General features: G+C 42.9%; 1 protein-coding gene across 1 annotated transcript in view; it reads left to right on the top strand.

The window, feature by feature from the left end:
* FHL1 (four and a half LIM domains 1) overlaps positions 1-12,385 on the top strand; it is a 59,732-nt gene that overhangs the window by 20,016 nt on the left and 27,331 nt on the right. Inside the window, exon 2 of the mRNA XM_022554265.2 lies at positions 4,215-4,288. The gene's annotated coding sequence lies outside the window, so the exon portion shown is untranslated. The remainder of the gene's footprint in view (positions 1-4,214; positions 4,289-12,385) is intronic.

Here is a 12,385-nt window from a genome sequence, read left to right as displayed (position 1 = left end):
GGGCACACTGCTTACCTTTCATCCTTTTGTTAGTTTACAGGTTGTGCCATATCTGGAAGGAAAGACCTTTTATTACTAGTTGCAAACCTGTAACAGCAAATTTGATATTTTAAAGTGTTCCATATATTCCAACGCAATATTTTAAAATGGTCACCACTCTAACTTTGGAAAAGTTGTGCACTTTTTAGTTTTCTGAAGGAACTATAAAAATCTAAGGATGACTCTAGAAGGATCACAACTTGAAATGTGTAGTATATCTAGTAGATACCTTTTAAAAATATAACCTCTCTTTTCCCAGACTGAGTAAAGATAAAACCTTTCTCTTTGCAAATTTTGAAGAATATTATATCATATAAAATAATAGATGTAGAAACTTGTGTGGAATAAATGGTCTTCCAGACATAGTATAGAGTATATTATACTCAGTCTAAGGACACAAAATTAGACTTTATTATATTTCTATAACATAATATCCTCTTGGATTTTGTTTATTAAGTTAATGTGCTGGTAAAGACTCGATGTTGCAGATCCTGATTATGTTGAAATTATTAAAATGAGGCATCTTTTATCTGAACCATTTATTTATACCAATTAATTATTTTGCCGGATAAGAGCCACTTTATCAGTTCTTCTGCTAAAGGAAAGAAGTCAGTGGCCATCTCGTTTGTATTTCCTGTTGCGTGTTATGGTAACATTTCAAATGTGTTTTTGGATGGTGCAAATGCCGATGTCTCTAACGACCATAGCAACGTAAGCATTTGAATCGAAGCAGGATAAATGAGAAGTCTAAGCGGCTGCTCAGTACCATCACAACCATCAGTAATTAAGAAGATATTTGGGGTTCACTGCTCTTTGGTTTCTTAGGTAGGAGAGAATATTCTGAAGGACATGATTAAGGAATGGTTACCATGACAATCGCATTCAAAGAGTTAGAGGAGACAGTGAATCTGTGGGGCTCATCCATTTTGATTGATTCAACTGGTCTTTTAGATTCATTCAAACAGCTGTTGTCTCTGGATTTTATTTTCCACGTAATTCACCCAATTGATTGGTGATTTGGGGATCATTTAAGCTTGGCTGTCCATAGTGATACGATTGACAGTGTCTGTGACCAAAATACCATTGTTAAACCTGAAGGAGAATGATTGTGTGTGTTAAATGTCACTAGAACACAGCTTCTGGCTTCTGGAATAACATAAATGGTTTGTCTAATTTCACTTATTAATTCTGTCAGGGTGGGATAAGATTAACGTGATTTATTTTAAAGCATGACTGACCCCAAAGTGTTTGGGTCTTATTTTGGATTACTTTGCTGTCATCACATTTTACCCAGTGTGTTTGGCTGCTGTTCTGTTTTTACTCTTTGACTTGCGCAATATCATCAACACAATTTGTGTTATGTCTGGTCGGAGCCACAGTTACACACTGCAGATTGAAAAGTGTACACAACTCTACGGCTCTGAGTGCCTTTATCCCCAACTCAGTGTTAAGCAGGACACAGTAACGTGAACTGGACGTAGAAATGCTGTTAAAATCTTGCTGTACGTTTTTATCTCTCTTTGTGGGCTAGTTCTTGATGGTCAAACTCTGAACTGTGCAACTCAAGACTCCTCTGGCAGGGGCCCAAGTTGGACCCCCATGCGAGAGCTCTGCCTGCTCAGCCTTTGGGCCTTTCTCTCTTCTGCCCTCTAGAGGCCATCAGGGAATATGACATTCAAGGACTTCCTCTGCGAGGGAGAGCCGGCATCTTGGTGCGGTTACTAGATGCCAAGTTCTCTGGCCTCCCCTGGCCCCATCAAAGCCTGAATTTGCAGAGGTAGGGAGCAGACAGAGAGAAGGAAGGGAAGGTACTGGCAGGGTTGGGGTCTCAGGGAGGAAGCTCTTCTGGTTCTTTAGAGAACGGGATTCCTTCAAGTAGAGCCCAGCGTGTATCAAATCCATCTCTAGGAAAAATTGGTTCTGGAAGGGTGAGTAAAATGGACTAGTATAATAAGGCTAGAGTGTGATGGATTCAGGTTCAAAGTTTAAGTTGGGTTCGCTCTAAGTAGGGGTATATTTGGGGCCAGGTGTCTGAGGCAGCATATGAAATGGTTATCCAATTTTGATAACCTTTTCACTCTGCGCCTGCTGTAATAGTAGTGTTAATTATGTATCTGGTATTCGGTGAGTACCTTGTATGCGTGAGGCCTTGTTAAGTGCTTTATATGCACTGCCCTGTTGCCACCTTACAGCCTCTCTGTGAGGTCAGCTAACATGAGGTTCGCAGAGGTTGTACAGTTAATATGAGGCGGGGCCATATGGGAACCCAGGCAGTCTGACTCTGGCGCCCTTGCTATGAACAGCTGCGCCATGCTGCATTCTCCCCGCAGCTGCATGAAAGGGTGTGGCACCTTCTAGAAACTGAGTTCTGTGTGAGTGGGGTGTGGGTGGTGGGAGAAGAGACTTAGCCAAGGCTTTTGTGTGTACATACCATGCTGAGTCCCGGGAGACAGAAGAGAAAGCAGGGATTTCTGTCCTTGTCACCAAGAAACTTAAAGTCCTGTAAGACAAATGAGGTCTAATATAAAACCAATGCTGCATTATTCATATGATAGAATAAGAAAATATTATCTCTACTTAAGTATAGGCGGGAAGGGGACTAGAAGGTATTCTATTGGAGTCAGTCACTTTCAAGCGTTTGCTTTTGAAAGTTAGCTCTTTGTCGCTGGCACAAATTTGCCTTCCTCTGGGCTTTTTTTTTTTTTTTTTTTTTTTTTTTGCGGTACACGGGCCTCTCACTGTTGTGGCCTCTCCCGTTGCGGAGCACAGGCTCCGGACGCGCAGGCTCCACGGCCATGGCTCACGGGCCCAGCCGCTCCACAGCATGTGGGATCTCCCCGGACCAGGGCACGAACCCGTGTCCCCTGCATCCGCAGGCGGACTCTCAACCACTGCGCCACCAGGGAAGCCCCCTCTGGGCTTTTGATCTGGCGGACAAGACCCCTGTCCCTATAGTCAGCAGACTTGTCCATTTCAAGTTTGGAAGAGTTGTCTTCAACTGTGACAGTTGTCATTAAGGTCTCTAAACAGATGAACCCATTAGCCTATTGAACTAACTGGACCAGTTACTTATTTTCCCATTAACAGTAAAAAAAAAAAAAAAAAAATCTCTCACCCGCTGCTTGTTCGATGATCAGCCTGGAACCGGTTGGTTGGGGCGCGGGGGGCAGTTATGAGCCTGGTTATAATCCTTGGTTTATGTTTGCCTTATTTCATTGGGTGGATGCTTCTTGAGCGCCTCCTGTGTTCCAGGCACTGTTCTGGGTGTGGGAATAGAGCAGTGAACAGAGGAGACGGGGCTGGGGGGGGCCCTCCTCTCTGGGAGCTGCCTTCTCCTCAGATTTCATTTGCTCGTGTACATTTTACAGTTCATATAAAAGTGCCTTTGGTGTGAGTTTCAGGATTTCACACGTTGGGGATGATACAGTGATCACACTGCCTTTCTCCTTAGCCCCAGCCAGTCCTTTCTGAATGATGGGGGGTGGCTAAGGTGGTCATGCCAGCGTGCCCGTGGGGAGGCCTCGCGGGTGCGGAGAGGGCAGCGTGTCAGGGTATATACCGTCTTTGTGTTGTGATGGGAAAAGCACAGGGCACACCTGTTTCCTAGGCATGCCTACCAGCCTGCATCCTAATCCTGTTGTTGATTGGAGATAACTTCAGTGGTCGCAAGGCACCTCATCTCCATGGCAACACCTCTAAATATTCCTCTGGTGACTTGTGCTCTACATTCTGTCTGGATCTGAGCCCTCCTGTGGCAAAATATTCTAGAGCTGTTAAAAGAGGGGGGAAAAAAGGCTCAACTAATAAATCTATTCTAAACGACTGAGTCATTTGTTTTGATTACCCGGGTGATTGCCAAATGTTAATTTAAAACTGAAATAGGCCATGAGCTCACTCCGCTAACAATGCTGAGTGTTTGAGCTAATACAGCTTGATAATGAGGGGGCCAGATCCACTGCCGGTGCGAATGTTATATGATAAACAGACATTTGGGGAAATATGCAGAGCATCTTGGCAGTTTTCCTTTAGCTCTAAGGGTTGTAAATACAAAGCAGAACGTGTTACCGTGAGCCATTTCAAAGGAAGTTGATTTTTGTTTTTGTTTTTTAGGAATTTCTAACTTTTCTTCTGAAAAGGTAACTTGACCTCTTGATTCTCATTGTTTCCTAACTTAGGTACGTTGGAGGTTGTTGTCAGCTGCGTCCCGCCCTCACTGAATACATCCCGTTCTGCACACATCCAGTGTGAGGTAAGTTTTCCGAATCGCCACACATTCTTAACACTGATCTCCACCTCCTGGTGTGTGGTGTTAGGCTCAACGTTGTACAAAGATCTCTGTCTGTACCGTAGCCTTGAAGGGGGTTTGTTTTAATTGAGCTGAGCGACATCACCGCTTACCCTAGATACTGGGTCTCTGGGGAATGCCTTTTCAAGGGCAGACACATCTCATTTGCTTTTCATTTGGGGGCATGGAACGTGAATGTGGCAAGCACAGCAGGATGGTCAGAGGCCTGCTTGAGGGTGTAGCTCTGCTCGTGCTGCTGCGTGAACAGTAGGGAGCAGGAAAGCCGCATGGAGCAGACCCTGGGCCGAAGCCCCGCAAGGCTGGGCCGCCCGGCCAGCTGTCAGGACTCTTCCGCCTGGGGTGAGCCGAGCCGACCTGTGGAGCTGCCACTGCAGAACCTGGTGATTTGGAGTGTTTCCATGGAGCCACACTAACGTGGGCCGCCAGATCTTTTTTCTCGCTAGGACTAAAGTTCTAAGCGCAGCCGCGTGGGTGTGAGCAGTGGGGTGCGCCAGGCCTTCCATTTAACATGCCCTGGATAGGCATCCTCCGTCCTCTTCCTTTCGCCTCGGCGGCTTCTGGACACTCTGTGATGGTGCCGGCTTACTCATTTCCCTCTCTTGAGAGGTGGGGGACGTTCACCTTTGGATGTGGAAAGGAAGGGAGTCTGCAAGACGGTTCCTCCAGGCACAGTGTAAGGCGCCACGGTCTTTCTGCTTTCCTGGGCCCCAGTCTCCTTGTGTTTATAAGAGAGGTGGTGACATTTGCTGCACCGGACCACTCAGGATTTCCACTTGCATCCATCGAAAGGTTGCTGCGTTTTTGCCTTCGCCTCCACCCCGCCCCATTCCATGCTCAGTCCCACATTCAATGTAGGGCCTTTTATTTCAGTTAGGGTTGATGCTTCCTAGGTGGTGAGAGTTGCCTTTCTTACATCTACTTGATGCAGGATTCTCCAGAGATTTTAAAATATATATGCAAGTATATTATATTAAATCCTAAATACGACTATAAAATATAAACCCTAAAGAGTGAAAAAGTAGGACAGCTTTTTAGAAGTGTTTAATCTGAATTTGATCAATTTCATCCATAACGATGGTCGCTGGCAGTCGTTCCCGGGGCCTGGGGCTTTAAACTGGCCCTGTGACAAAAGCTTCGGCAGTTTCCCTCAGCTGTCAGCCTCAGTCGGCTCTTCCATCTTCAGATTTAAGCCCTGGCATTACTATCATCCACAGCCTTCACTTAAAAGGGTTGTTTTCAAACTTTTTTTTAAATGATAAAAGCCTGTCTTCAAATAAAAACATGAGGTCTAAAACCCCAGCAGAGAATACCCAACCAGAGCTGCCTGGGCTCAAGTAGGAGGCTGCGACCCTTCTCCTCCAAGGAGCCCTAGGGCAGTTGAAAAGCAGTGCCCTGTTTAAGGAGCAGAGGTTTCCACTCTGTGCCCTTTCACAGCTCTTACTTTTATTTTTCCACAGCAAGAGAGACTAGATTGTTTAAGGACATACACAGATGAGTTAAAAACATCCTCCCATCAACTGAGTTGGAAATGCTGGCCAGGTGAACCTTGGCCATTCGCATGCATTGTTTGCCCTTAGTTATTCCACAGCAGTCTGCAGCCTTGACAAACTCTTGTCAGTAAGAAAACTTTAATAGAAACTATGTGTACAAGACTGTATTCCTAAAATGGAACATTTTAATTTGAAGTCCTTTGAACACACATTTGAAGTGGTTTTGTGATATTAAGAATACCTCAATGACATCTTTAATTTGACCAAAACTTAGCATCTTTGGGTTTTCTTTTAGAACAGTGAGTTTCTCAAGTGAGTTAATGAAATAGAATCCATTAAATTCTGTTTCACCGTGACAGAAATCTATGGGATTGATGTAACACAGTTCAACAGTCACGATGCAGTGGTATCTTATGATCTTTCTTCATTTCTTTCATTCATTCATTCGTTCAGCCCTACTGTGGACTAGGCCAGGAATGTAGGAGTGAGCAAAACAAAAAGAATGTGATACATTTTCGTCTGATATTCTTCAAGTATAGGACATCCCTAGATTACTTTCCTTTTGCAGAAGAGGAAACTGAAAATTGATTTTCCTATTTAAATTAAATTGCCCAGTATTGAGTAGACCAGTATGGGTTCAGGCGTACAAACCAAAGCCCCTGTCTCCAGTCTGCTCCTTGAGCCTGTGAATTATGCCCCCTCCGTATAAGCATGTGCAAATAATAAAGGATGCCTTAATTCCTGGGGATGCAGCTGTGCCTGGGACCCAAATGCCCCCCAAATGAAAACAAATGTAAACTGTATATTTCACACTCTAGTTTTTTAAAGTTTATTTGGAAAAATTGGACAGTTTAGGAAAATAGACTCTGCAGTTTCCACATGAGGATATATATTTTTTAATGGTAATGTGTCCCGTTTTATGTTCAGTACAGCATTTATCACAGGTAAACTTTATAATTCAGGGACTTGAAATTGTTCCATTTGGCTGCCCTTTAGGTATGGAATTACTTGGAACAAAAACTTGAACACAACATAATTCTTAATGCGTACTTGAGCTGGGTACTCTACGTATTTGTTTTTGTAGTAGAGACGATATTGTTAATGAGACATTTATTTCACATCTAGGAAATATTTGTATCATTGACATATGGTCACTTTCATGATTGATTTGGCAGTTTTTAATATTCACAAAACAAAATTTTTAAAAGCAGTAGTCATAGTTATTTGATTTGTACCATTGATCTTTTTTTTTTCTTTAACTTGGTTGACTTTTTTTTCCCTAACATCTTTATTGGAGTATAATTGCTTTACAGTGTTGTGTTAGTTTCTGCTTTATAACAAAGTGAATCAGTTATACATATACATATGTTCCCATATCCCCTCCCTCTTGCGTCTCCCTCCCACCCTCCCTATCACACCCCTCTAGGTGGCCACAAAGCACGAGCTGATCTCCCTGTGCTATGGGGCTGCTTCCCACTAGCTGTCTATTTGACATTTGATAGCGCATATATGTCAGTGCCATGTACCATTGATCTTGACGTGACCTCTCTTCTTGGTGCACAGATGGGTCACACAGGCTTAAAGAGTTTGGAAACCGTCCCTCTGGAGCCAAGGTCTGAAACTGGTGGGCTGGATCTGGCACACAGAGGGGGTTCCTTTAAAATTTTAAGTGAATTGCCAAGCATTTAGAAATTGAGAGATTTCACATTTTTTAAAAAATGCAGATTTTCATCTTCTCTTGAGATATCAGAAGATCTGACAGCATGGAGCCTGCATTCCTGTTAGGCAATGCTAGGCTGGGGCCAATAGCCGCTGGATCTTTAGACAGAGCATGAACTCTGAAACTTGCCATGGTCGCCAGCGCTGTGTTTATCTCCTTGACACTAAGGACAAGGGTCAGGTGCCATTATCTGAATGTCTTACTCATTTGTAAGACCTGCTTGGCTCTTACGTGCATGTGACTTTTCAATCCCAGGACTGGGTGAAATTGCGACTACAAAGTTAGAGCCATCCTTCCTTTCAAAACCTCAGCATGTGAATTTTCAGGTGCATGGTATGCTGGGTGATGTTCATTTGAAGGGGGTACCTTAAAAGCATTGAGGGTAGACATCTGAGGGGAGGGATACCTTCTGATGGTGCCTGATTCAGAGCAGGGGCGTCAGCAGAGCTGGGGGGAATGCCGTGGTCTACGTCAGTGCTTTTCAGCCTTTAACATGTAGACTCCGGTGCAGCAGGTCTGGAGGCAGGCCTGAGGTTCTGCAGTTCCAACAAGCAGCTGCTCGTACCATGGCTACTCTGAGGACTCGCCTCTTTGAGTGGCGAAGGGGACTCTACCCTAAAGCAGTCCTAAGAAAGAGCAGTCATGCAGTGGTGGTTCTAAATATCTCTTCCTTGGGCCTGAGAAAGAGAAGGAGATCTTAACCAGGCTCTTTGGGGTTGAATCTTCATTAACAAACCTGGGTTCACTTCTGGTTGCAGCAGGATAATTTTTTTTTGTTAATTATTTTTAATACAACACAGCCTGTGTAAAAGAGAAGAAGTCCAACTTTTACTTTAAATCTTGTTTTAAATTAAGTGCTTCTGATAAAAAAAAGCTAGATATGTTAAAGGTCAAGAATCATGAAGTAGGAATTAGAGCTTTAAATTGTATAATTATAGGAGAATATATTTATGAGAGACTCCTAGAAACTTATTTAAATAAGACCACAGAAAATAGGATAATAATCAAATCCCTGGAAGTATGATAACCTTGTAACTATAAAATGATATAAGTCAGGGGAATTCCCTGGTGGTCCAGTGGTTAGGACTCCACACTCTCACTGCTGTGGTCCCAGGTTCAATCCCTGGTCGGGGAACCAAGATCCCGTAAGCCACGCGGCGCAGCCGAAAAAAAAAATGAAAGAGGTCAGAAAGGAAAAGATCAATGGAATCAAATATATAAAAATGTGCCGAGAGAGTAGATCTTAAGTATTCCCACTACACATACACAAAATGGTAACTGTGAGGTAATGGCTGTGTTAACTTGATGGCAGTAATTATTTCACAGTGTATGCGTATGTCAAGCCATCACATTGTATACCTTAAATATGTATAGTTGTTGCAATTATACTTCAGTAGAGCTGGGGAAAAAATGCTGAAAAGGAAAACACAGAACAAAAGGAGATGCTCCATAACTGTTGGCTGAGTGAATTGTCCAGTAGGTAGACGGGTAAAAGACATTCATGTTCTATCACAGAGTAAATGAATGCATGAAAAAACGTTCAGCCTCACTGGTATGCAAAGATGAGCATATTCAAACAGCAGTGAGGTACATTTTCCATCTGTTAAGTCAACAAACACAAAAAGAAAGCCCAGTGCTAATATGGTTACCTTGGAAACAGTAAACACTTACTCATTGCTGGTAACATTGTAAGTTTGGTAAAAAGCTTTTTGGAACACTATTTGGCAGTATATGGCAAAAGTCACAAAGATTGGTACCCCTTGATCCAGTAATCCTATCTGGGGAAGTGTTCGAAGAAACAAGCTGTTCTAAGAAAAGAAAAAAGCTGTGTGTTATGGATATTCCTCACAGTGTTATTTGTAAGGATAAAAAATTAGAATTTAAGCATCCAGCGTTAGAGAAATGGTTCATTTATTCAACAGATAGTTTTGGTTAAGTAACTATGATATCTCTGTGAAATGGAATTCCATGAATTTGTTCAAAATTAAAATTTTGATGCCTGCAGAGCAGTATGGAAGGATCCGTATAATACAGCCTTACTAAAAAATGCAGGATGCGAAATGGTATATGTGCTCTGATTATTACCTTGTGAAGTGATGTGTACGAATGGACAAGAACTAGAAGGCACCTGGACAAATGTAAGTAGCACTCTGAGCTTTTGTTCGCGTTGTTGTCCTATTGTTCGTACATTTTGGAGGTTGAGAGTCTTCAGCTTTGACCTCCTTACATCAACGCCACATCACAAACAGTGATGTTTCCACTGATCACACAGTAGGTGCTTAGTAAATAGCTGTGAAACATGATGAGGACTCCTGCTCAGGGCCTAAGCGCTGAGTTCCAGTGGTATTCTTCCTTCTTGATTGCTTTGTTCCACCATCCCGAGCCCCCCTTTTGCCTCCTGTGGTCGGTGGAGAGGCATCTTGGTGTCCCACGTGACAAAGTGTAAATGTCTGTCTCGGAGCTTCTCATTGACGTGCAGCAGGGCTGGGGCCCGGACCTTCGCGTGCCCGGGTTCCATGTTTGCTGCAGTAGAGCCTCGGTGGAGCCGCGAGGAAGGACAACACCCATTTCAGCTTCTGGTTTCCTTCAGCGAAGCAGCAAACCTCCACCTCAGTGTCCTGAGCCTTCTCCCAGCGCCCCCTCCCCTCCAGTTGTGTTCCCCATCTCCCTGCTCTCAGTATACTTTTCTCCTTTAATTAGGTCAGTTACTTCATGTCTGTTTTTCTTTTTTGACATGGTTTCCTCTGGCTGTAGCGCCACATATTTTCCCCATTTGTCATTGCCTCTGCAGCTTCGTGTTGCAATCGTTTTTCAAGTGGAACAGAGAGCACACTGCTGAGGGGGGCAGCTCTTGACTCTTTGCCTGCCCTTTGCCTGCATGAGTGTTCCTGTTTCTTTTGGGCCTAGTTCTGTTTGGTTTTGTAGTCTTCATCGTCAGTTATGTTTGGACTGAAAGACACTTAAGTAAAAATAACGGTAAGTCAGAGAGATGTCTGGCAAAGGTGCAGCACATTTGTTAAGGTTGCTGGTTTATTTGTCTCCCCTGTCTCTATGGTGACTAAATCCGGGGCTGGGATTTAATGGACTTAATTTTGACCTCTTGTACGTCTCCTGACTTTCCCAGCCTCTGATATAGAAGGAATTCACTTTCACTACAGGAGAGAAATTGCCTCACTTAGAGAAAGGGTCCTAACTGGACTCTGGAAAAGTGGTATCTCCAGAGTCTTCGATTCTTCTGCTGTCTTTGATCCGAGTTCATGCAGCACTTGTAGAGAAAGTGGAGAAGTCTTCTAGATAAATATGCGCACGCGCACACACACGCACGTTACCAGTGGCTCCAGTACGGTTCCCAAATGACCACGTGCTCTGCCACAAAGGGAGAAATGAATTCCTAATTTTACTCACATGGTGTCAGATCATCCGTTCCAAAGGACTAGTGGCATATGTTATGGACAACAGCCTTCAGGGGACTCTTTGAGTGGCCCTCACTTGCTTCCAGACATACCACCCGTCAGCCTTCCTGGCCAACCCTGGTCCTCTTCGTGAACGCTGTTTTCAACACCAAGTGCTCTCTGTCAATGGACCATAACTCAACCTGCCCCCTTGGATAAGAGTAGCATCAGAATTGGGTATGCCTCTTCTGTAGAGCCAGAAACTTTCTTGCTTTAAATAAAATATGTACACTTGAATTATGTGAGGCCATTGCCTGGTTCTGTGCTAGCCCAATTCCCGGAGTTTTAAATTCACGTAGTTGGCTACTGTCAGCAAGCCACCTGAATGAATAGTCTTTCAAGTCCTTTAAAGTGATCTCTGGGTGTTTTGTTAATCCTACTATAAGCGGTCTTTTAAGTTACTTGACCTTTTTTTTTTTTTTTTTACTGTTAAGGAAATTGAGGTTCCCCAGGTCTCACATTGAAGAAAATATAGGTATCAATAATATTTCCCAGGGTCATGTCTTTATTGTTTGTTAATGTGGGTAAACTTTCAGTGAGAACTTTTTATAAGAGAATCTTTTCTAAGAATATTAAATCAATGGGAACATTGATTGGATATTACATTTTTTTTATTTTTAAAAAGCATCTCCTTTATCCATTACAGGATTCTAAGTCTTCATGCATAGAAATGTTCGAACCATGTATCAGAGTTCAAGCGTATTAAACTGTGCCCATGGAAGTCCACAGTAAAGGTTAGGTTTGACTAGGATTCGCACGGAAGAAGTCAGGTTTGGACATTGGAATTCAGATCTAGTGTTCTGTCCATACCTAATTGATGTGAAATGAAGACATGGATCTCTGACCTCTAAGGTAGCTGGAGTCAAACCATCTTGAACTTGAGTTGGTTCAAATGATCCTTTAAAACGTTTTCTCCTCTTCCATATGATGCTTTAAGACTCACAAGGACACTCCAGTTTTAGGAAGTTTAATAATATACCCCAAATCGAGTCAGAGTGCTTTATTTAATGCTAGTGTATACTGTGTTAGTTTACTCATGGATAATTTATCTATTTGCAAGTCCTTTCATCCTCTCTAGGAACAAATTCACATGTGTGAATTTTCTTTAAAACCAAAACAAAGGAGTTAGTAAATGATTAATAAGGATTGTACAAAGACTGAGACAAGAGAAGCGACTTAAGTGCCCTTACATTCTTATTCCTCGATAAAATATTAGCGTTCAGGTCTGTCATCAAGTTCAGTTCCAGTCCAATAGGAACTTGTGAATACTTAATGTTTTTATTAAGATTTTGTAACATCATAAGACTCAATGGATATGGAAGTTGTTTGAAGATTTTCTCCATCATCAACTCTTCTATTAATAGTACAGAGACTTGAG

The sequence above is a fragment of the Delphinapterus leucas genome, chromosome X, assembly GCF_059928025.1.
Source record: "Delphinapterus leucas isolate spDelLeu-1000000601 "Yukka" chromosome X, BTC_Dleu_Yukka2, whole genome shotgun sequence".
NCBI lineage: Eukaryota > Metazoa > Chordata > Mammalia > Artiodactyla > Monodontidae > Delphinapterus > Delphinapterus leucas.
Note: the sequence above shows the minus strand (reverse complement) of the source record. Positions and strands in the feature narration are given on the sequence as shown.